The sequence below is a fragment of the Lissotriton helveticus genome, chromosome 11 (genome assembly GCF_964261635.1).
Source record: "Lissotriton helveticus chromosome 11, aLisHel1.1, whole genome shotgun sequence".
NCBI lineage: Eukaryota > Metazoa > Chordata > Amphibia > Caudata > Salamandridae > Lissotriton > Lissotriton helveticus.
In genome coordinates this window covers 313,258,259-313,282,936 of record NC_136072.1, presented here as the reverse complement: position 1 = coordinate 313,282,936, position 24,678 = coordinate 313,258,259, and the positions used below count along the sequence as shown (strand labels likewise).

Sequence of the window (24,678 nt, the reverse complement as noted above, 5' to 3'; positions counted from 1 at the left end):
GCCTGTCCTAGATGTGGTACAGTCAGAGACGGATTTCTCCATCTGGCTTGGGAGTGCCCACTGGTCGGAGACTTCTGGAAGGCAGTGGTAGTCCACATCTGGAAGATCACGAGCCTGCATATTGACCTGACCCCACTTCACTGCTTGTTGGCCCTGGTCCCCAAACCTAGGAGGAGGAACCTATCATATAAAATGCTGCAGTTGCTCTTGGTGTTGGCTAGGAGACGGGTGGCTATTACCTGGATGGGACAGAGGCACCAGACAAGTCATTGTGGCTTCGGGATGTTGGGGAATGGACATTGGCTGAGGAGACGCACATGCAGCATACGCGTAAGGATGAGCGGCTGCAGGAGGACTTGCTCGCATGGCGTATGATGTGCGCTGTGGGGTCGGTTGGCAGCGATTCCGATGCAACCAGTGCTGAATTGTTCTCCTCTGGGGAATCGGGACCTGAGGATGGGGAGGCTGGAGGTAAGGAGGGAGAGTTGGTGTTGGGGTAATGCCCTGATGATTGCGCACAAGGTTCCTTACTGTCAGCTTCTATGATTGCTTTGCATCCCGAGGGTTTGACTCTTGTATCTCCTGTTATATCTGCACCTGCTGGAGCCGTACTGGGACAATGAACTGTGTACACCTGTATTTTATTTCTACAGATGCCAATTTTGGGGGGGATTATGTTGTACATCTTGCTGAAAAAATAAAGTTTAAAAAAAAAAGAAACGTCCCAGGGGCATAACACATATCAACTCAAGTGACACCCCAGTGGGCATACGGAACAACATGCATGTCACATATAACAAGAAAAAAAATCAAAACAAACAAACAAATAAAGGGTATCCAAGTGAAACAAAAATAGGGGTAATAACCACCACTTGATCAGTTGTAATCATTAAAAAGTCATACGTCAATTTTATCTAATGTAATCTGAATTCTCTTGAAATGGTAACAAACACAAGAAGCATAGGCAAAGCCAGTAGGTCTCGCCTATGCAAGAGCTAGTGGCTTTGCCAATATGTTTTTTATAACCAATTTTACTGATTTTTAAGAGACATACGCAATGAGACGAAAGATCAACAGCCAGCTCAGATCCCAGCGCATATGAAGAACATAGCCTCCTTAAGGCAATGTACATGCTCTTAATAAACAATAGAATTAGAATAACACCCACCACATCCCGCGATTATCCAACAAAAACATTAGTCGTCTATCGCCCCCACCCACTTACCACACACCCTGCAATATTTCTTTGGACATCCCCTGGCATCGTATAAAGACCGCTCCTGCATTGCACACCAGTCCACCCCCGTGCACCATCGTGTCATGGCAGGGGCAGTCGAGGTCAGCCAGTTCGCCGCAATGTCTGTTTTAGCCACCTTCAAGGCTGTATTCAGGAAAAGCTTATAGGCTCGAGAGCCATCCAGCCCATCGGTAATTCCCTTGAGTGCATTGGTGGGGTGAAGAAGTACCTCCCAGCCTAGGACCTCAGTAAGTACCCCTATTACTGATTCCCAAAAGTCTATGATGAAAGAGCAAAGCCATACCATATGGAAGAAATCAACCTGTCTGTGTTTGCAGCGTAGACAAGATGCCTCGGGCCGAAGCCCGGCGTTGTGAAGGCGCAGCGGTGTGAGATAAGTGGTGTGTAGATAGCATATTTGGACCAAGTGAAACCGCACTGAGACTGTGATTAGTTTGGGGGCCATAAGCACGTCCCACCAATCGTCATTGTCTAAGGACGCAAGCCATCCCTCCCATCTGTCCCTGGGCCGTGAGTGTGTGTTGGGGGTGTTATTCGTGAGGGAGCGATAAATACAGGAGATCCCGGATTTTCCCAGATTGCCTGTCATAACCTGGGCTTCCAGCAGACTGTATTCGGGTATAGATATGCCCTCTGGGATGAGCGAGCGGAGAGCGTGGCGCAACTGCAGGTAGCGGTAAAACTGCGAGGTATGCAGGGAGTACCAGTTTTGGAGATCCTGAAAGGTACGCATGTTGCCTCTTTTCCAGACGTCCCCCAACTGCGAGATCCCGATTAGATCCCACGCTCTAAAGCCGTATAAGCCGGCAACCTCCCCTAGCTGGGCACTCTGCCAAAGTGGAGTGTATTGAGTCAGTTTGCCCGACCAGTGAGTGTGGCGCGGAAAGGCCTGCTAGGCCAGAAGTACCCCGTGCGTGACCTCGGTAGGGTTCTGGGGACCGTGTTTCCGTAGAGCATCCCCTGAATGTTGGACAGACCTAAGGTGTGCAGTACCATCCGATAGGCCTGATCCGACCAGCCCCTGTTGAACCAGTCATGCAAGGTAAGGAGCTGGGTAACTAGATAATAGAGGTACAGGTTTGTAATCCCCAAACCGCAATCAAAGGGCAGGATCTGACACTGAGCGAGGGCCAAACGGGGCCTCCAACCCCCATAGGAATTTGACGGCCGGGCTGTCCATTTCCCGGAACCACGCACGTGAGAAGGGAAGGGGCATGTTCTGAAGCATGTAGAGAAACCTGGGTAGTATCATCATTTTGAATAAGGCAATTCTGCCCATTGGGTTCAGCAACAATGTTTGTCATCTGAGGAGATCAGCCAGGGAGCTAAGGGAGTTACATTGAGCGCCTAGGCGAGGTCGGGGAGGAGGGCCACCCATATACCAAGGTACTTGAAGGACTGCCGTCGAAGGGGTATCGTGGACTGGCACTCGAAGCATTCTCTCGAAAGGTGTAGGGGGACCAAGGCAGACTTAGTGGAGTTCAGTCAAAGGCCAGAGGACTGTTCAAAGAGACCCAGTGCCCGAAACCACCGGGGTCCTGACTGCGCAGGCTAAGCCAGGTATAGGAGGACGTCGTCCGCATAAAGAGCGATTTTGTCTTCCTCGAGTCCTGGCCATCTCCACCCTATGATTCGCTCATCAGAATGTACGAGACATGCCAAAGGCTCCATTGCCAAGGCAAAGATGAGGGGCGAAAGGGGGCATCCCTGCCTCGTACCCCTCTGGATGGGAAAGGACTGCGACAGTGCTCCATTAACCAGTACTCGGACGGCAATATAACGTCCTCACTAGCTTGCAAAAATAGTGAGTCGCTGCACCTGGAGACCGGTCGACCTCGCCATTCAGGGCTATCACTTCGGGAATAATGCGGTTGGCCATCGGGTATGTGGCCAGCAGATGGATGAGCTCCCCATTTTTGTCTCCCCCACCTATAGACCCGTGCCACCAAAGACCTCCATGGCAGTTTGGCAGATTCCAAGGAGGTCTGCCTGAGTTCATCTCGCAGGAATGCCAGTCTCCCGTCCAGGGCCTCGGTCCTCTCCTCGGGTGGTTGATCCTCAAGTAGGGTGGCCTGAGCCTCCAGGAGGGTAGGTCGGGACCCCTGCGCAGCCCGTTTAAGTTTGAGCTGGCCTTTGGTGAAACCACGAATGCTGGCCGTGCTAGCCTCCCATACAGTACCAGGGGAAGGAAAAGAGCCTTGATTGGTGATAAAGTACTGGCTGAGATCGCTGCCCACTGAGTCCCGAAAGACATTGTTCTGGAAAAACCAGGCATTCAGCCTCCAGATCGATCGCAACACATCCGGGAGGTCACCCACCCGCAGGGTCACTGGGGAGTGGTTGGATATACCCCTAGGGAGTATGGTTGTCTCCTTGATTATTCGACAGTCCAGAGCCGACATGAAAATGTAGTCGAGTCATGCGTGAGTGTGGTGGGATGTCGAGGTGTGGGTGTAGTGGCGGGCCATGGGGTGCCAAAGTCTCCAGGCGTCGCAGACCCCCAGGGTAGTCACCCAGTTTGATAAAATCTTGGCCTGAGAAAGTCTAGAAGACGAAGGGGCTACCACCACATCAAGGGCAGGGTCCATGACTGCATTAAAATCTCCCCCTATAATGGTCATACCTGGGGGCAGGGCGGCTATCACCCCGCAAGTCTCTTGAGTGTGGGGGCCATCAGCAATGGTGGGGAATATACGGACAACAGATTTAGCTCTCGGTCCCCAACGGCTCCCTCCTGGGCGAAATAGGTACCCTGAGGGTCAGTCGTGACCTTACGTAGAGCAAATGGGAGCGCGAGGCGCACAAGGATGGCTTCTCCTCTCAACCCCCGAGTAAAGCCGGAGTGCCAAACCCCACCATAGCCGTATCTTACCAGGAAGGGGCATTTGTTGCCTACCAGATGGGTTTCTTGGAGCAGCAGTAAGTCGACATTGTGGAGTTGTGCATAGTGCAGTACCGCAGTCCGCTCGACCCTATCTAGCATTCCATTGACATTCCAGGACATTACATGGAGCGACCCCTTCCCACTGTGGATGTCAGTCATGGGGGATATGAGTGCAGGGGGAGACGTCTCATGCAGGTGTCAGGCGCGAGCGAAGTGTTCGGCCTGTGTGAAGCATTGGGCATATCTCTACAAGGCTGAAAGTGTGCACGTTCGTTATGATGAGCTGAAATGCAGTGCCAAGGGCGGTGGAACCAATTACAGCCGGAAGACATGGTGGGCTCAAGGTAGCCCCGTCGGAAGGATCGGGCTTCGGTAGAGATCTGTGTCCGTAGGGTCCAGCAGTGATGGCTGGGGTGAGGCTCCCCTTGGGTCTGAGCGGTTCGAAGAGCTAGTGCGCTGCAAGGCGAGGAGATTACCTGGGGGTGACCCGGATGTCAGATGACGAGAGGGACCCAGCGGTGAGTCCTATAGGGCTCGTCACGGACCCGGTTTTTCCTGCGTGAGCGGGTGCGCTGTAGCCGCGGGCCAGACAGGCATCCTCACTACTGTCCTTGTGAGAGGTGCTCCCGGTGTTTAGTCGTAAGGGGCGCTCTTCTGTCACCCATGTCCAGGCCACTTCAGGGGAGTCGAAGAAAAGGGTTTTATTTTGGAACACTACCCGGAGACGGGCCGGGATGAGAAGCCTGTATTGGATGTTGAGGGCACGCAGCTTTTGTTTTACTTCTCCAAACAAGCGACGTTGGCCCTGGACCTCATGGGTGTAATCGGGGAAGATCATGATTGTCTGTCCCTGGTATTTGAGGTGTTGCAGCTTCCTGCTTCAGCCAGGATGGAGTCCTGATCTCTGAAGTTAAGGATCCGCATTATTATCGGCCTGTGGGGCGTGCCCGGAGGTGGTTTGGCACAAGAGATTGGTGCGCCCACTCAATTGCAAAACATGGGGAGAGGGTGCCCTCGGGCATCCACGAGTGCAGCCAGCGCTCCGCAAAGTCAGATGTCCGGCCTTGTTCCGCTCCCTCCGGAAACCCCACCAGGTGGAGGTTGTTACGCCGCGACCTGTTTTCAGCATCTTCGGCCCTCCTGTGCAGTTCTTGGGTATGAGTCTGAAGGTGAGCAACATGGTCTTTAAGGTGTTGGATGTAATCCTCTACCATGGATATACGAGACTCCGTTTCCTTGATCTGGGCCGTAGCATTACGGAGGTCTTGACGGATAAGAGTCACGTCGACCTGAACATCCTCGATCTTGTCATCCACCGAGGATTGGGAGGTACGGATGACTTGAAGGATGGTGGACAGGTCTGCAGGGGTGGGGGTGTCCCTTCCCACGGGCTCCCCCGCCGCCCAGGAATCCATGACTGTGTATTGATCTATTTTAGTCTGTGTGGCGGGGGGTTTCAGCACCCGGTCTCTTCCCATGGTTGCCGCGCAGCAAGGCCGGGGGCCAATGCCAACGGACGGCCCTCGGATGGAGGGTGAGCAGATGCGGAACCTTTCGTCCAGGGGCGTCCAGGGCAACTGGGAAGAAGGGAAGGAGAAAAGGACGGAGGGAGAAAGAATGGTCCACCCGCATGGGAGGCACAAGTACCCGCGGCAGGCAAGGACCCAAAATATTTTGTGATAGGCAATTTTGATGTCACCTCAATAAGTTTTGGGCCCTTGTCTGTCGCGGATACTTGGGTCTCCCACACGAGTGAGGCACCATTTATATCGGGAGACCTGGAGAAATGCTGGGTGGAAAGACATTTGTGTCAGCCCGGTGATGCCACAACTTTTCCGACAAAAATGTGTGGAAAAAGTAATTTTTTCAGCTAAATTTGAGGTTTGCAGGGGATTCTGTGTAAGAAAACGTTGGGGGATCCATGCAAGCCATACCTCCCTGGATTCCCCGGGTGTCTAGTTTTCATAAATGTGTGGGTTTGGTAGGTTTCTTAAGCTGGCCGCCGAGCACAGGGCCAAAAATCCAGGTGACCCCCCCTTGCAAAACCAGGTCGTTTTGTACTAGGCAATTTTGATGTCGCCTCAATACGTTTTGGGCCCTTGCCTATCGCAGGTACTTGGGCCTTCCACACAAGTGAGGCAGCATTTTAATCAGGAGACCTGGGGGAACGCTGGGTGGTAGGAAATTTGTGTCAGCCCGGTGATGCCACAACTTTCCCACACAAAATTGTGTGGAAAAGTGATTTTTTTCAGCTAAATTTGAGGTTTGCAGGGGATTCTGGGTAAGAAAACGCTGGGGGATCCACGCAAGCCATACCTCCCTGGCATCCCCTGGGTGTCTAGTTTTAAAAAATGTATAGGTTTGCTGGGTTTCCCAAGGTGCCGGCAGAGCTAGGGTTCAAAATCTACAGGCAGGCACTCTGCAAAAAATGGGTCCGTTTTCACTGAGAAAATGTGGTGTGTCCACGTTGCGTTTTGGGCCGTTTCCTGTCGTGGGCACAAGGCCTACCCACACAAGTGAGGTACCATTTTTGTCGGAAGACTTTGGGGAACGTGGAGTGGGTGGAATTTTGTAGATCCACACAGATTCCAGAACTTTTCACGACAAAAATGTGAGGAAAATGTGGGTTTTTAGACAAAGTTTGAGGTTTGCAAGGGATTCTTGGTAACAAAATCTGGTGAGAGGCACACAAGTCACCCCCTGATGGATTTCCCTTGGTGTCTAGTTTTAAAAAATGTACAGGTTTGCTAGGTTTCCCAATGTGCCTGCTGCACTAGGGCCCAAAACCCACAGGTAGGCACATCCTGAAGAAAATTCAGTGCCTTCTGCCGTCCTGGGAGGGGAGAAATTGAGGGCTATTGACCCGATATGCCCCCAAGGGGGGGCAGAAAGACTGTGGCTATTCTTTAAGGGGGTGGGGGCATTGGGATGCCCATTCTGGGAAGCCCTAACCCCTACTAATAGAAAAGCCAGCATAATCGGTGGCGCCTAGTGGACTCTCTGCCCTCTCCGTGGCGCTTATCAGGGGCTACTGCCCCATCTGCCTCCTGGGGGAGGGGCAGAAAGGCTGTGGCATCTTTCTTTGGGGGGGGGGGGGGGGCATTGGCATGCCCATTCTGGGCAACCCCCACCCGAACTTTAGAAAAAAAATCCCTGGTAGCTACTGGGCTTTCTGTCCCATCCTGGCGGGGCGGGGGTAGAAAGGGGCTACTGCCCCATCTGCCTCCCAGGAGGGGGCAGAAAGACTATCATTTTTTTTGGGGGGGGGGGGCTGACAAGCCCATTCTGGGCAACCCCCACCCCTACCGATATAAAAAAAAATAACAGCGGGGAGGGAGCACACTGCCTTTAATCCTAGCACAGTTCACCCCATTGCATGCTGGTAAATGCAGTGTGCTTACTTTCAAAGTTGCTGTAGTCTTTCACCAAAGGTGGTGCAGGTAGTGCTGTTCTCTCTTGACACATTTTTCTGGGTTTAGCCTGTCATCAGTAGAGAGCAAAGAGTAGTAAGGAGCAGAGAAATGGTGCCCAAGTCTTCACAGGTCACAGTACCTCTCCACAGGCACACAGGTGCATCTCAGGACAGCTCGTCAGCTCGTTGGCTCAAGGCAGCCTTTTGAACACGGGGGGGGGAGCACACTGCATCTCATCCCGGCACAGTTCACCCCATTGCATCCTGGGGCGATCCCCAAGCAGGGATCCACTAAGGCGGGGTACCATTGGAAAGGGGTCGCATCACCTATCTAGTCATGCACTGACATGTTTTGCACGCAGTGGCCCTATTGAATGTATTCCGCTTTTTGGAAGTCAGTTTTACTACCCCATTTCACTTGCAATTTTGTATGTGGCTCTTGACGGCTGCCGCATATATTGTTTTGTGGTACATGTGGATATGTCCTTACTGGCCTCTCTATATGCCTACAGCTTGTAAACATCTCGCTTCATGGAAGTCTGTTTTATTCCTCCATCCCACTTTTAATTTTGTATGTGGCCCTTGACGGCCCCAAGTATATTGCTTTGTGGGACATGTGAATATGTTTTTACTGGCTTCTTTATATGCTTACAGTTTGTATGAGCACACTGACGGGGTTTCCCTTTTCCAGCATTACCGCTGTACTCTTTAGATTTGTTATTAGGTACAGTATGCATCCTTTATGTAGTACGCATTTATTGGATAATGGGTTTCCATCTCAATTGATTCTTGTTTCTTTGTCTTTAATAGATCACAGGAATTTTATTGTAGCCCTGTAAATCAAGGACTCTATATTAATTATTGACAATCATCAACTTTTGCTAGCTAACGCTTATCAACATCCCATCCGGTATGTTGACAAATAGCGTAACTCACTCTCTCTTAATATATCAAATAAGTATGGGAGTTTGGATTATTTTTTCTGCTTTCCCCCCTTTTTTTATATTTTGACAGAGTTTTCTCTCTTGCAGTAGCTGTTTTGGATGTTGCGTGCTTTATGCATATTTTGCGTTGATACACTCTTCTTGATGATACAGGTATTTACCAATTTTTTCTTTTTCTAGTTTAATACCTTCGGGTTCAATTTGGTTTAAACCCTATGCACTTTTTCTTATTTCAGCTAATGCACTTTTTCTGTGGTATTTTTTCTTATTTTCTATCTATTACTTACTAATTTTATGGGTGTATGATGTATCTAGTCATTCTCCTTTTCGGGCTATAAGGTACACTCCCTTTTCTGCTTTTGCTTTAAACATATTTATCAGCTTTCTGAAACCCATGAACATATTTTGTCACAGATATTTTATTGAAATCCAGTGGACCCTCTTATGTCTGATATTTGGTCCTGATGAGGACCCTTAAATCAATAATGGGTCGAAACATCGTTGACGCTAAGATGTGGCTCTAAAGGAAGAGGATACATTTTTGTTGTGTGTTTCAGTTTTGTTTTGAACCATGTTTTTGTAGTTTCCCTCAGCCACTATTTGTTTGTTTACACATGTCATTGCTTATATTTGTAACATTGTGTAACCTTGCGAGCACCATTATTGTTGTATCACTTTCTGATAATAAATTCTCCAAATCAAAATTATCTGTGCATGGGTTTTGGGTGTTTTACTAGTTAACACCCTCTTTTGTTTTCTTTTTTCCTTTCTTCTGGTTTAACTGAAGTTCTACTATTCAGCTAATGGTGTTTATTTATGTTTCAAACTTTTTTTATTTTAAATGGTGTACTTGAACCACTGTTAGGATTCCAACAATGCTACCATTACTAGGGCACTGCAAGTGATCAGGCAGCCATGTTAAAATAATGTACTGGGCACTAGTCATTATGGGTTACCCAGCTACATAATGGTTGCACTGAAAGTACTGGTGTTTGGTATCAAACACCTTGTATCAATAAAACTATACTGATACTTGTATCAGATTTATTGGGGCATGCACTGAGAGGGAACCTTAGAGGTGCACTCTGAAAACATATTAGTCCTCTAGTGTGCTGGCTGACTGGTATCGTCCAGCCTGTCAAAACAGACACGTTTCTGACCCCTCCTATAGGTGAGACCTTAAACTCTCAAAGGCCAGAAACAATGGCGGCTGCTCCGGAGGAAGGTAGAGGCACCTCCTCCAGCAAGATGCTAACGATTTAACATATTTAGGCCAGAGGCTTCAAAGCCTGTGCCCCCTTTGATATGTGACCCTGGCTTTCGCTAGACCTGGGGAACACAACCCCTACCCTGAAGCCCATTTGGCAGCACAGCAGACGGGACAATTAGATAGAAGGTGTGTCACACTCTTTCAGGCTAGGCACACCCCTAAGGTGGACCAACTGAAGTGGACAGTCAAGAAAGGGCTTCACCATCTTGGATTTGCTGAAACTAGGAACTCTGGGTCATGAATATGCCCACTCCACAGGAAATGGTCATACAGGGGGTGTAGTTACCCCAGGGGTAATCAGCCCATTGGCTACTACCCTACACTCCCCTGAATGCCCCTAAATTCAGTATTTAGGAGTCCCCCTGACACCGGGAACTCAGATTTGTCTACTGGAAACCAAAGGAAGGACAAAGAAGAGCTGAGGTCGTGAGAACAGAGGTACTGCACCAAGAATGGTGCCAAATCCTGTCTGGCAGCTCTCACTGCGACAGTCACAAAGACCGACTCATCTAGAAGCTCAACAGCCTCCCCAACCCCATAAGGACAGTTTTTCCCTTCAACAATCAACCAGCATCTCTCTTGGGGGGGAGGAGCCACCCCCCTGCATCTACAGACACCGACTGCATCGACCCGGTACTTCGTCTTGCTGGCCATCGAGCCCATCGAGAGAGCAACTCGCCAAGAAGAGGTTGTCTCCAAGAGGTCAGCCCAGTCGCATTCACCAATTCTCGAGATGCTGACCCCTCCAGGAGCCTCTCAGCACCAATACCATGGGTACCAGAGCCCTTGCATCTACCACGGTTTGTACGTGTGCAGTCCGGACACCACAAACACCGACCTGACATTGAGGGACTTTAGGATTAACAAGGCCTTTGTCGAGAGTGTCCTTTCTGCCCTATTTTCTCTCACTCTCCCTGTCACCAACGCCTAGTGAGAGCCTCTAACTACAGCAACCTGCCAGACAAAACACCTCAGCAGCTGAGTCCCCCAGCCCAGGTTCAGGTAAGCCGACTGTGTCCCTGTGCTACAGAGACCCTCAAGAGCTGAGCCCTACTTTGAGTTCTGCCAGACTTGTACCCAAATCCCCACTTGCAGCCTTTCTTTTGCAGGTACTTCTTACATAGACTTTAACGTGTAGCGCTTAAGGCTACCAACATGATCAGCAGCTCTGCACCCGAACACACTAGGGGAGGTAAAACCGAACTGCTGGTGATTTCTTGGACCTTGTCCTCAGCATCCTAATTCCTAGAAGGCATCCCCCAAAAACATTCACAAATATATCTATGCAGTGTATGTTTCTCTCATAGGATAACATTACAGCGTTCAAGGCTCATACCTCAAAATCATTATTCAACAGTATTTTTTTATTTCTACAAAAACCTATAGCTTTGGAAGTACTTAACTTATTCCAATGATCTTGGTGTTTAAAATTATATAATAGGGGATGTGGTCAAGATGGTGGAGAGGTAGGGCGCTCATTTCCAAGCTCCTGCCTGTCGCCCGCCCGAAGCAGCACAGCACGGCTTCCCGGGGGCCCATTTGGCATGGGATTGGCACTGTGAACCCTCGAGGTGGCCGCCGATCCGCTTGGGCTTGCACCTGGAATCCTGGTGGTGACGGGGTCGGGAGGATCGGAGAGGCGAACCCGGCCGCTTGCGTGTGAGCGGCCTCGACAGCGCGGTGTCCGGGGAACGGGACACCAAGGCCAGCTTCCTCCCTCTCTGATCGCCCAACTGGCCCCCTCCATACCGTTGGCCTACCAGAGGACCCCCGAGGATCCTTGCGGCGATCTGAAGACGCCGCTACTGGCGGCATTGTACAGCGGAGGCACTGGGCCTGCTTGCGCCGCATTGGTCACCGGCCACGCGTGCGCGCCAGCTGGCCGACTGTGCAGGGGAAGCAGCCTACGTGAGCCCGAGGCCTCTGAAGTGGCTCACGGGTCGGCACTGGCTGGCGCCTGCGACTGATTTTGCCTGCCTGCCTCGCGGACGCCCCTGCCCCGTTGGCCTATCACTGGAGGCTGCAAGGAGGGCCGTGTGCTATTGAGAAAGATCGTCTGGCACCCGGAGGCATTAGCCCACGGCTCGGGGCCCACCGGCGGAGAGCTTCGCCTGGGGCATTGGCGCCCGACACACACGTCCGAACGGAGGAAACCTCGCGGCCCCCCACCGAGCACGGATTGAGTGCTGTACACAACCCGGCCCTGCAGAGGTGGGACACGCAGATCCCCGGCTTAGGGTGGGTGGGGAGGAAGCCCTACATCATTACACACCACACGTTAGGACGACAGGTGAGGCCGGGGCAGTTGGGGACCGGCTAGAAGATGTGCTGACCTGTCGGGTCAGCGAGGGTGGCGACGCTCCATCTAGGGATGACCCTGACACCCTACAGGCCTGACGGGGTTCTTCCTTGAGCCCCCTCCGAGCACGGGTCGAGTGCTGCTTGCGGCCTGTGCCTTGGTCCCAGCGGGGCGGGCCGCGCAGATCCCCGGCTCGGGGTGGTGACAGCCTCGGCTAGAGCGTCTGAGGGCTGACCCAGAGACAACACTACCCCCCATGCAGGACCGACAACGGGCTGTGCCTGCCCATTGATCCGCCATCACAGCAGTTTGGTTTTGGGTCCTCTCCCCGAGGGGCGGCTTGGTCTGGCGAGCCTTCCTCCCTGGCTGCCATCGGCAAGCTTGCCTCATTCCCGCCATCCTTGGATCTCCTGTGGGCCAATTGGGCCTTGCCTCCGTGATACTCAGAACGGTGAGGCTTGAGACGGGCATCTGAGGTGACCCAGATGACCGATTTTGCCTAGGGTGTGAGACTTTGCGCCCTCTTTGACCGCATCGGGGGATCCCGGGGCCCCGCACAGATGGTGAGTGGTGTTCCCTTCGGGCCTACAGTGCCTGCATACTAGCTGATTCTACGGCCCGCTCCCATCCCTCGGGCGACGGAGTGACACGAACCCTGAGGCCTGCCTATAGCACGCTACAACATACTCTAGGGGCACTGTACGAGCCCTACAAATTTGTGCCACGCCCTCCACTGATAAGAGCCTCCTACAGACAGTCCTGTGCCCACCCTGTTGGGTAATCGCGGAATGCAAAAGAGTATGTCCAAAGCCAGAAGCGTTAAAGTGAAGCCTCTGAAAGACATCTTTGGCCGCGCAGAATCCAATCCGGACATGGCAACTGCAGCACCAGAAGCCGAGTCGTCTAAACAGCCTGGAGCCTCCGGGGATGAGCCCATCACAAAAGCCTTTCTGGAGTCGCTCTTCCACACGCTGCGAGCGAGAGGATATTCAGTCGGTGAAGGCAGAGTTTGCCACGGAACTTAAAGAGGTGCGCCGGTATGTTGATAACATCGGAGAACAAGTAGCCACGCTGGAGGAGAAAATTGATGCCACAGTAACAGACTTGACAACGCTACAGCAGGAAGTCATTAGGCTACAAGACCAACACATGGCCATGCAGCTGCATCTGGAGGACATCGAGAACCGATCCCGCAGGCATAATATTTGCATCCGTGGGGTGAGAAGCTCTGACGACACCAAAGACCTGTTTGCCTTCACCACCGGCCTCTTCTGGTACATCTTGGGTAACTCCCACACAGCGGCAGTCGTTATGGACAGGGCACACAGGGTGGGTCCACTCCGTGGACCTTATGCACAACCTGCGGACATTTTAGTTTGTGTACAGGACTTTAAGACTAAGGAAGCCATCCTATCCAAGGCGAGATCTTTGCACCCGATTTCATTCCAGGGCCTCTCACCGGTGCTGTATCAAAACTTAGTCACGCTGCAGAGACACAGGCAGTTCCGCCTTGTGACAGACCATATGAGGCAACAAGGGATCTCATAGCCCTGGGGGCATCCATTACGCCTCAATTTCCGATTTAACAATAAACTGCACCAGCTACGCTCACTGTCGGCCGCCTGCCGCCTGTTGGACCTGACGCCTACGAGTGAAGATGGCAACATCGATGACGCGAACGAGAGACCTGATATTTCTCCGTCGGGATGGCAACGACAAACCAGGAGACGGCGCCCCCGGAGACCACCTGCCTCGAAAATTGCGTGGAGCCAACGAGATGCCCTGGCTAGAGCTACTGAGGCCCTCGCTGGAGAGATCCTGGACAACAAATGAGGGCCCCGAAAATACTCCCAAATAAGATCCCTTCTGACGCATCCTTGCTGGGTTTGGGCGGGTGACGGATGGCGGGGCGGTTCTCCTCACTTGAATGACTATGGTCCTTACATGGTTGATTATCCAGACGTCCTGGGACGGCGGACTTTGTTTGAACACGGTTATTGCTCATTGGGTGTTTGGGTTAGGGAGGCTTGGGAACATTTTGGCGTGGGTTTTGAGGTTTCGCCCCCTTTTTTCTCCCCGGGGTTTTTCCTTTTCCCTTTTGTTTCGGTCCTTAGCTGGGGGGTCCCCCTGTCCACACTCCTCCATGCTTGCTAGCGCACATAATGCTCGAGACCGCTACTGCGGCCTTCCCACCGGACTCTCCGTGCGTCACGCCGGCTGGGTGTCCAAGCCAGATTCCCTTCTTCCTTCCATACTAGATTGCACACAGTCCCTTAAGGTACTGACCCTCAATGTCCGAGGACTGAACAACCCTGTTAAGCGGCGGGCAGTCCTGAACTACTGGAGCACTCGGGAGCTGATGTTTGCCTCCTACAGGAGACTCACCTACTCTCAACAGACCACCCTAGGATGAAATCCCGAGCATTCCCCACACAACTATTCTCCTCACTCTCCACTAAGTCAGCCGGGGTAGCAATTTTGTTTTTCCGCTCCTTCCAGGGTAAAGTGATCCAGAGAGAGGCGGAAATAAAAGGTCGTCTACTCACTTGCCAATTCGTAGTTGCTGGCGTGCCCCTTATTATAGGGTCGGTATACGCGCCCAATGAGGGCCAGGACAAATTCTTACACAACGCACTCATTGAAGCCACAGCCAACTCGGAGAGGCGCCTACTTCTGGGGGGCGACTTAAATCTGGTCTTTGATAACCGTACCAACCGTTCGTGTCAGCGTCCTAGTCAAGTGGGGGCCCTCTCGCGGGCGGGCCATGCACACATCCAAGATCTGGGCCTCGTTGACTTATGGCGACACTTCCATCACCATAGCCGGTCCTACACCTACTACTCAGGGGCCCACAAGACGTACGCTAGGCTGGACTATTACTTGTGCTCTACTCGGTTAGTGGCCTTAGCGGCAGGCGCTGAAGTTCTCACAGCGTCGCTTTCAGACCATTCCCCGGTGACGGCTTCTTTCTCCTTCCCACATACTCAGCCGCCTCCGCGACTCACTTTTACATCAGGCCTCTGTCACTGACCAAATTCGGACCGCTATCTCGAACTACATGAACCCTCAACGCCACTGCAGACACTTCCCTGGCGACACAGTGGACTACCCTTAAGGCTGTCCTCAGGGGAGAGTTCATAGCCAACCCGCGGCCATCAATAAAGAACAATCCCAGAAGCGCGCTGAGCTCACACAACGAGTGGCAGAGCTGGAACAGATGCATCAACGCACTGGTGCAGCCAGGTTCTGCCGGCTGCTCTGTATGGAGCGGAAACAACTTGCGGCGCTAGACCAAGATAAAGCCGAATACGCGGCCCTCTGCCTATGCTACTCCTATTACACTGGGGGAGATAGATGCGGCTGTCTATTAGCGCACAAACTTCAGGAAATGAGGTAGAAACAAGGGGTTCAAAATATACGCAAGCCTGTAGGCGTCCTCGTCTCTGACGATGTCACTATAGCAGAAAACTTCCAGGATTTCTACGCTAGGTTATACTGTGGGGACTCTCTTGATGCGATCCATAGCCGGCACTACCTCGATGAGGCACGGCTCCCCTCTCTGGACCCGGCTCAGGCTGTACACTTGGATCGGGCTGGAAGAGGTCATCGCGGTCATTTCGCACCTCCGTCTGGGAAAATCGCCCGGCCCGGATGGCTACTCTGCAGCTATTTATAAGGCCTTTTGCACCCAAGTGGCTCCCGTGCTGCGTGACCTTTTTAACACCTTTGTTCAACCCGGGGCCATCCCGGTGGAAATGCTGGAGGCTTCGATTATAGTCATCCCGAAGCCCGGGAAGGACGTCACTACCTGCAGTGCGTACAGGCCGATCTCTCTTCTTAACATCGACATCAAATTATATCTGAGTATCCTCGCGTCACGATTAGCCCCTTATATGCCTCAACTAGTGGAGCCAGATCAGGCAGGTTTTATTACACAGCGTCAAACCAGCGACAACACAAAACGGTGCTCCATCTCATAGAAGCAGCGTTGCACGTTCAAACAGACTGCATGCTATTGGCCATCGACGCGGAAAAGCCTTCGACAGGGTCCACTGGCCCTACATAGAACAAGTGCTGCAAAGGTTCGGCTTTGGGGAGGTCCTATGTACCCGTATTCTCAACTGTTATCGCTCACCTCGAGCTACGGTGCGGGTCAACGGCCAGACGTCCTCCCGCTTCCCCATAGGCAGAGGCACCAGACAGGGGTGCACTCTCTCCCCCATTCTTTTCCTGCTTTACATGGAGCCCCTCGCGCGCAGAGTTCGACACCACCCCCTCATTAAGGGAATAAGCTTATACGCGGACGACAACTTGCTCTCCATCAACGACCCTGCTCAGACCCTTCGGGCCCTTTTCATTGAGCTGCATAACTTTGCGCGGGCCTCAGGGTTTAAGATCAACGCAGACAATCTGTTGCCCTCAACATCTCGTTACCGGAGACCACACTGTCCCACTTGCGGGAGGAGCTGCCTGTTCAATGGTCAGGCGCCACGGTCCCTTACCTGGGAGTGCAGCTAGGCCCTACCATCCCAGCTACCATCAAGGCTAACTATAATAAACTACGCACGCAAATTCGCCGGGAATTGCGCAGATGAAAGCACCACCCCTTATCGTGGTTCGGCAGAATAGCTTCTGTCAAGATGACGATCCTCCCCCAGATACTATATCTGTTTCAAATTCTCCCTCTGCGCCCCCAGCAGGTTGGATCCAACAAACCCAGTCTGAGCTGGCGCACTTGATCTGGCGAGGCCGTCGGCCGCGGTTCAAGCACACTATTGCGGTCCTCCCCCCGGAACAGGGAGGAGTCGGTATACCAGACCTGCAGCTCTACTTCTATGCTGCGCAGTTCCGCTATCTGGTAGAGTGGCACCGCCTGGAATCCGAGAAGCACTGGTTGTTTCAGGACCAGGCGGTTGCAGGTATGCCCTTTCAGGGTATCCCCTTTCTCCGGAGGAAACACCGACCTCTCAACCTTTACGCCTCCCATGTCACAAGTACACTCTTGGAAGCTTGGGACCGCACAGCTATCTCCCATGGGTTATCGTTTCCCTCTCCCTTGACCCATTGTTCAATAACCCCAACTTTACTCCAGGATTGGATCCCAAAGCATTCACGAACTGGCGCCTCTCCCCCTGTCGGTCTCTGGGACATCTATTAGATTTACAGGGCATCATCCCATTTCCACAAATTAAAACAGACTATGCCATCCCTGAGACGGATAGAATGCATTACCTGCAACTCATGCACTGGGCTCTCCAACCCCAAATTAAACCGGGAGCTAAGAGATTTTTGACCCCTTATGAGAAATGGCTGGTCATGCGAACATCAGACAAAAAACGAATCTCATACATATACAAACATCTTCTCGTGGCCAACACCCACACCTACAACGCAGGTCGGGCAAGATAGGAACGAGACCTAGGTAGAACCCTCTCACACAAAGAATGGAGTGGCATATATTATAGGGCACGGCACTCAGCCTACAACGCAGGGCTCACGGAGACACTGACCAAAATTGCCACTTACTGGTATCACACACCAGAGCGCCTACACCGTTTTGACCCCCGTATTACTGATAGATGTTGGAGGGGGTGTGGTGAACTAGGCACCTTAGAGCACCTGTTGTGGAGCTGTGATAGAATCCAACCTTTTTGGCCCACGATATTGGATGACATTGACTCTCATCTTGATACACAACTCCCACACTTCCCCGCTTACGTCCTCTTAGGGTTGCCCAACCCGCTGACATACCCCCTAAAATCCAGAAGAGGTCGTCTTATTGCCATTGCTCTAGGGGCGGCTGCCCACAACATACTCGCCCATTGGCGCTCTCCACAAGCTCCCCCACATGCGGGCTGGTTACAAAGACTATGGTTGGTGCTGGGGATAGAGAAACTATCCCTTACTTTGGCGGGTAGGGGGGAAGAATTCCCAGAGCTGTGGCGACCCTTCCTGAGACTGCTCACAGCGGAGTTTAGGTAATTGACTTGCCCCCGATATCTGCTGCTCCTCAGGCTAGCGGACACGAAAATTCCTGAATCACGCGATCCCCAGAAAAAGCAATAACTCCTATAATGCTAGCACCTTTTTACCTCTCTTTTTGTGAGAACCCTAGGATTCGTGGACAGAGGGGGGGACGGGGCGGGAGTGGGGAGGGTTTGATGCTTTGATTCCTTCCTTCGTTTTCCCTAAGTTGTCTACTGTTGACCCGCTCATAGCAATTACTTGGTAACACTGACAGCGCCGACAACTGATGTCTGTTTCGCTTTGTCTTGATGGAGCAGGAGGTCCTGTTCCTCCTTGTTATGTTTGAAATGCAATACAAAGATTTAAACCATAAAATTATATAATAAAATCTATGTTATTTTTCTAAATTGGACTCGGATTTTCTTCTTGAATGTGTGTCTCATTTATTGACACTGTGTGTACAACAAATGCTTAAAACTACCATCTGATAAGCCGAAGCAACTTGACCACACTACCACAAATAGAGCACTTGGGATTATTAATTTTAGCCCTGTAAACCAATTAGGGTCATCTGTACTTTTTGCATGGCATGCCCTTACATTGGCACCACCACATAAAAGCCAGCTTCCTACATTTGTGGTTAGCGGTGGAATACAAGACTTTGCATTTGCTGATATCATTTGGTCAATAGGTGATTCCACAAAGAAATCCACAATTAACTTTAGTCAAAAATATTTTTGAAAATGTATTTGACTTTAGATTTTTGCAAAATGTTCTAATCAGAACTGTAAGGGCCTTGTGTTCAGTCCCCCAGTCCATTGCTTTAGACGTTTAAAAAGTGTAATAGTAGGCCTTAAAAGTCTTTTAAACTGTCGGTTTTCTAAAATGGTCTCAACCGTACCAAAAATGTCTGGCCCCATACATTCAAACTGCTAGTTGATTAAGTTGATGAGGAAAAATGAAAATAAAGTTTTTAAAAACGACTGGCCCCGAGGAGATAGTCCAGGAACTCAACCTGATCCTGTATCTGCATCTCATTGTGAAGCAGTTAAGGAACCTCTGTACAGCCAGCAAAATCAAAACTGGCTCATACCCTAAAAGAAACACACCTCCAGGAGCTCTTGCAGATTGTTTTGCAACACATTTCACAGACGATCCTGAATCTCTCTAAATGAGGAGGTGGACAGAAAATATGTGTCTGGTGACGGTACTCCCAGGGGCAATCCCCCTAGCCTAAAAAGATAAGGTGATGAGGTACCCCCTCACATCTACCCTAAAACTGTACCTCGAGTACCTTCCAATACTGGGGGTAGATTAGTTCAATCAGGACATGGAGAAAAATGAGTGGAAGATGAAGTACTCCTTCAGAGACTAGCCAGAAGAGCAGCCCTACAAGCCAAAATCCTGGCTATGGAAAGAGAGGGCTGAGATGGGTCTAGCACCCATAGGTGGTGGCAGCAACAAAATAAATAGAGGGAAAGGGTACACTTTTGATCCCAAAATCCCCAAAGGGATTGTCTCCAAATATGTTGAAGGTAATGATATCACAACGTGATTTACAGCCCTTGAGAAGACTTGTAAAATTATGAGATTGTACCAGAGACACTAGGGCTCTCTACTGTGGGAGTTGTTCTCAGGAAAGTACAGGAATAAACTCCTAAGACTGGAAGAGGAAGATGCTGAGTCCTATGACCTCTTGAAAGATACCCTGAGGGAGAGGTTTGGACTACCCACTGAGGAGTACAGGATTAAGGGCCATATTATGACGGGGGTGGGACCGCCACCGTCAGGCTGTCTGTGCTGGTCCCACCACCATACAGTCCATTGGATCCGACCGCCACATTAGGATGCAGGTAATAGAGGCTCGGCTGTTGGGGGGGGGGGGGGAAAGGGTTGGAAGACTGCAGCGTTCAACAGGATCAAGGATCCCATGAGGGCGGCGGTTGGACTCCTCTTCCCTGCAAAGACCACGGTACATGCTCAGGCACTGCCGTAGGGAGTAGGATGTCCCTTTCCTCCTGCCCTTTCATGGCGGTTCACCCGCCATGAAAAGGCAGGCGGAAAGTGACTTTGGTGGCCCCTAGCAGGGCCCTCTCCCCCCTGGCCCTCCGCTATGGGACCTGGGTGGCACCTATGGTGTCCCCCGAAACATCCCTGCACCATGTGACAGGCACCACATGGTGCCTGCCACATAGTGCAGGGATGTTTTAAATGTTTATAATTTGTATTGCGGAATGTGCTGTAGCTCGCAGCACACGCCACAATGCAAAATAAATACATTGTGACCGCCATGAACGCGGTTGCATCGTAATGCGGGCAGCGGGACCGCCACGACCGGCGTTGTAATCAGGCCCTGAGTTCAAAGAGACTCACAAAACCTCAAGTCAGTCCTGGGTAGATTTTGGTGACTTCTCAGTCAAAACACTAGGAGGCTGGGTAAAAGGCAAAAAGGTGCAAGATTATGAAGGTCTCTATATTTTGATCATGAAAGAGCATCTGTTAAGTAAAAGTACAACTGCAAAACTGCATTACTATCTAATGGACTTAGGGTTAGTCTCTCTGCAAAAGAAGGGAAAAGTGGACCACTGGGTCAAAACAAGGGTATCCAGAAAGACCCACAGTGTGCGTGACCAAAGGAAAGGGGCTCCTGCTCCCCCCCCCTCCCCAGGGAAAGATATGGGACACAAAGGGAAAAAACCCCGTAGAGTCTTCTAAAAGACCTCAAAAACCATAGAACCTTCCCCATCAAATAGTAGGTACCAAGGTAAGAACTGGGATCCCACAAAGGCTGGGTGCCATCTCTGTAAGCAGAATAGTCACCATACTGAGGATTCTTCCTGCCCCAAAAAGGTTTCCATTAGTCAAACACCTTCTTAGTCTCTAGATGTGAATCTCGGTGTGCCCTGATCAGGTCAGAGAGCACACTGAAGCTACCATAATCTCAGAGGGAGGGGTGGCTGTCTAGCCCAGTAACCAGGAGAAATATGGCCAAAAGCCACATATCAATGGGGTTGCAGTAGGAGTACTCAGGGTTACAGGCTCAAGTGTCACCATGGTGACTGAAAAACTGATATCTTAACAACAGTACTTAAATGGACAGGCATATCCAGTTATAAATGCAGATATCTTTGTCAAGGTTCATTCCATGGCTACGGTGACCTAGGAATGGGGAGGGGTTACTGGCCAAAAGTAGGTGTTTGTGTCATCTGCAATTCCAGTAGAATGTCTGCTAGGTAATGATCTGGAGACCTCAGCATGGACTGGGGTAGAGATAAGAACCCATGCAGTCATGCTGGGAATACCTGAATGGGTATGTGTAAAAACAAGAGCACAACGTAAGGACCAGGGTGAAAAAGAAGTACTGGAGCCTGGAAAAATAGACAAATCCTCCAAGATAAAAGGAAAGAAGGCTAGGAGACCAAATTCTGAAGATACACAAGCTCAGGTTCCCTCTCATCAGGCAGAAGCTCTCGAGGGAACTGAGCCCTGGGAACTAGGGTCTTACACAGCAGAGCTCCTGTGCCCTGGGGCCCCTCTAGGGAAGAACTTTGCCAGGGACCAAGGACCTGTCCCACTCTTGAGAGCCTTTGGCAGCAAGCTGCTGGCCAGGAAAATTGAGGTGCCGGTGGCTCCCACAGAACCTTCTGAGAGGAGAGACTCCTGTATACGGTGGTCAGAGACCCCAAACCTGGTGCCACTAGGCGAATGGTGGTGCCTCAGAGAGAGCACTTACTCACCTTAGCACATGATATTCCCCCAGCTGGGTATCTTGGCCAGACTAAGACTTGGAGGAGGTTAGTCACCCACTTCTACTGGCCAGGTATATCCCAGTAAGTGAAGGAGTATCTTTTGTAACTCCTGTGATACCAGCCAAGCAGTGGCAAGACAGATAGCAAACCAAAGCCTCCCTTAATTTCACTACCAGTGGTTTGAGGGATTGACATTGTTAGTCTCCTTGACCCTCAAACAGCATCAGGAACCAGATTTATACTGGCGGTAGTGGATCATGACAGTAGGTATCCTGCATAAATGACCCTTAGGACAGTCACTGTCCTGGCAGTTGTCAGGGCCCTCTTAAGTATTTTTTATAAGAGTGGGGTTGAACGATTGATTGTGAGATTTATATAGCGCTTGAATGCCCTAGGGCGTCTAGGCGTCACAATGGAGGAGTCTGCCAGAATTATAAAGTAAGAGGTAGGAATTAGCTTGAGAATGGCTAAGTTTTCAGTGATTTTCTAATGGAAAGTAGTGTTGGGCAATTTTTGGTAGCTAAGGGAAGCGTGTTCTACAGTTTTACTGTGTTCAGGATAGAGCTGCTCGCTTCCCACCAAACTTTCTTAAATTTGGGAGTCTGGAGGAGTTAGCTCTGTGAAGCATTATGCATGGATGATACCATGAGAAGTGCTGTTTCAGGAACGCAGGTCCTTTTCCATGCATACCTTTGTACGCTAGACATAGGGATTTAAATTATGTCCTCTTTTTTACCGGGAGCCAGTGGAGTCCTTTTAAGCCTTGGGAAACGGACTGGGACTTGGGAATATTCAGCAACGTTCTGGCGGCAGCATTTAGCACCCGCTGAAGTTTGAGCATGTACTGTTTTTGAAGGCCCAAATAAAGGGCATTTCCGTAGTCCAGTCTGGCCATGGCTAAACTCGTCACCAGTGTTTTTACTGTGTCTGGGGGGAAAAAGGCTCTCACCTTCCGGATTGACTTCAGTGTTAAATAAACCTGAGAGGCAACCTTGTTGAACTGATGTTGGAAACTTAGTCTGTCATCAAAGATGATGCCCAGATTCTTAACCTTGTGCACTGGGGTTGGAAGAGTTCCCATATACAGAGGGCACCATTTCTGTGACCAAAAGGAGGTGTCGGATCCCAACAGGAGAACCTCTGTTTTGCTTAAATTTAGCTTTAGGCAGTTTGCACTCATCCACTGGTCTACGCGGGACATACATTGGTTAAAACGAACAGCGGTTTCCTCAAGGTTACTTGAGATAGACACCACTATCTGGGTGTTGTCCGTATAGTAAACCAGTGAAAAGCCAAACTGAGGAGGTGGTTTGAGACAGCGGTAATAACTTTGTGTCTGCTTACCTAAAAGCCATGGGGAATGAAGGTGGCGTGACTTACAAGTTCACTACCTCATATCACCCACAAACCAATGGTCTGGTTGAGAGATTCAACAAGACCATGAAAGGTATGACAAACTCAAAAGGAGATGGGATGTCCTTTTGCCATGTCTGCATTTCACCTACAGAGAGGTGCCACAGAAAGGAGTGGGCTTTAGTCCCTTTGAGCTTCTGTATGGCCATCCTGTTAGGGGACAAGTGAGTCTAGTAAGGGAAGCCTGGGAGAAGCCTCTCAAAGAGCTGACACGACATTGTGGATTATGTGCTTGACCTTCATTCCAGGATGGCTAAGTACATGGAGAAACTAAACAAAAACATTGAGGCAAACCAGGAGCTCCAGAAGCAATGGTGTGACCAAAAGGCTGCACTGACTGAGTTCCGGCCAAGACAGAAGGTGTGGGTTTTGGAGCTGCCTGTGGTACCCGGGCTCTCCAGGACAAACGGAGTGGTCCATATTCTATCCTAGAAAGAAAAGAAAGGAGAGGTCATCTACTTGGTAGACCTAGGAACTTGCAGAAGCCCTCACAAGGTCATCCATGTGAATCACCTAAAACCTTTTCATGACAGGGCTGGTGTGACCATGCTGATGGTCATTGATGAGAATCAGGAGGAAGAGAGTGAATCTCTCCCTGACCTCCTCTCCAACAACCCAAAAGATGGGTCTGTTGAATTAATTGTCTTTTCAGACACCCTCACTGCCCAACAGTGAACTGACTGCAGGCAAGTCCTAAGGCAGCAAGCTGAGCTCCTCTTTTCTTTAACACCTAGTCAGGCAACCTGGTTTACCCATGATGTGGACACTGGGTAAAGCCTACTTGTCAAAAACAAAATATACAGGCGGCCCGATCAAGTTAAAGAAAACATCAAAGCTGAAGTCAGCAAGACGCTGAAGTTAGGAGTGATTGAGCCCTCTGAAACTCCCTGGGTCAGCTTAGTGGTCTTAGTCCAGAGTGGTAAAACAGAGCTGAGGTTTTGTGTGGACTATAGAGGACTCAACGCAGTCACTAAGATTGATGCACACCCTATTACAAGAGCTGATGAACTGATTGACAGGTTGGGTGCAACCAAGTTTCTCAGTACCTTTGATTTGACATCAGGGAATTGGCAAATTGGACTCACTCTAGGAGCCAAAGAGAATTCCGCAATCTCCACCACAGATATGCATTACCAGTTTAATGTGTTGCCATTTGGTTGAAAGAATACCCATGCAACCTTCCAAACACTGATGATAAAGTCCATGCTAGGCTGGAGTCTTTTAGCGCAGCATATCTTGATGATATTGTTGTCTATAGGTCCACTTGGCAGGATCACCTGAATCACCTGGGAAAGGTACTCGAGGCCCTGCAGAAGGCAGTACTCACTAATAAGGCAAGCAAGTGGCAGATAGGGCTAGGCTCAGTTGTACAAGCTCAGCACTTACAACCCAAGATCCAGACTACTCTTGTTTAGTAGGTTCCAACCACCCAGACTCAAGTCAGGGCATTCCTTCGCTTGACTAGACACTACAGGATCTTTG

At 50.6% G+C, this 24,678-nt stretch overlaps 1 protein-coding gene and 1 long non-coding RNA gene across 8 annotated transcripts in view; one reads left to right on the top strand and one right to left on the bottom strand.

Annotated features, from left to right (window-relative positions):
* The window catches only part of AMMECR1L (AMMECR1 like), an 883,688-nt gene that overhangs the window by 444,965 nt on the left and 414,045 nt on the right, over positions 1-24,678 (bottom strand). The window lies entirely within an intron of this gene.
* Positions 1-24,678, top strand: part of LOC144790993 (uncharacterized) — a 245,578-nt gene that overhangs the window by 6,058 nt on the left and 214,842 nt on the right. Inside the window, exon 2 of the long non-coding RNA XR_013602267.1 lies at positions 8,586-8,651. This is a non-coding gene — a long non-coding RNA (uncharacterized LOC144790993). The remainder of the gene's footprint in view (positions 1-8,585; positions 8,652-24,678) is intronic.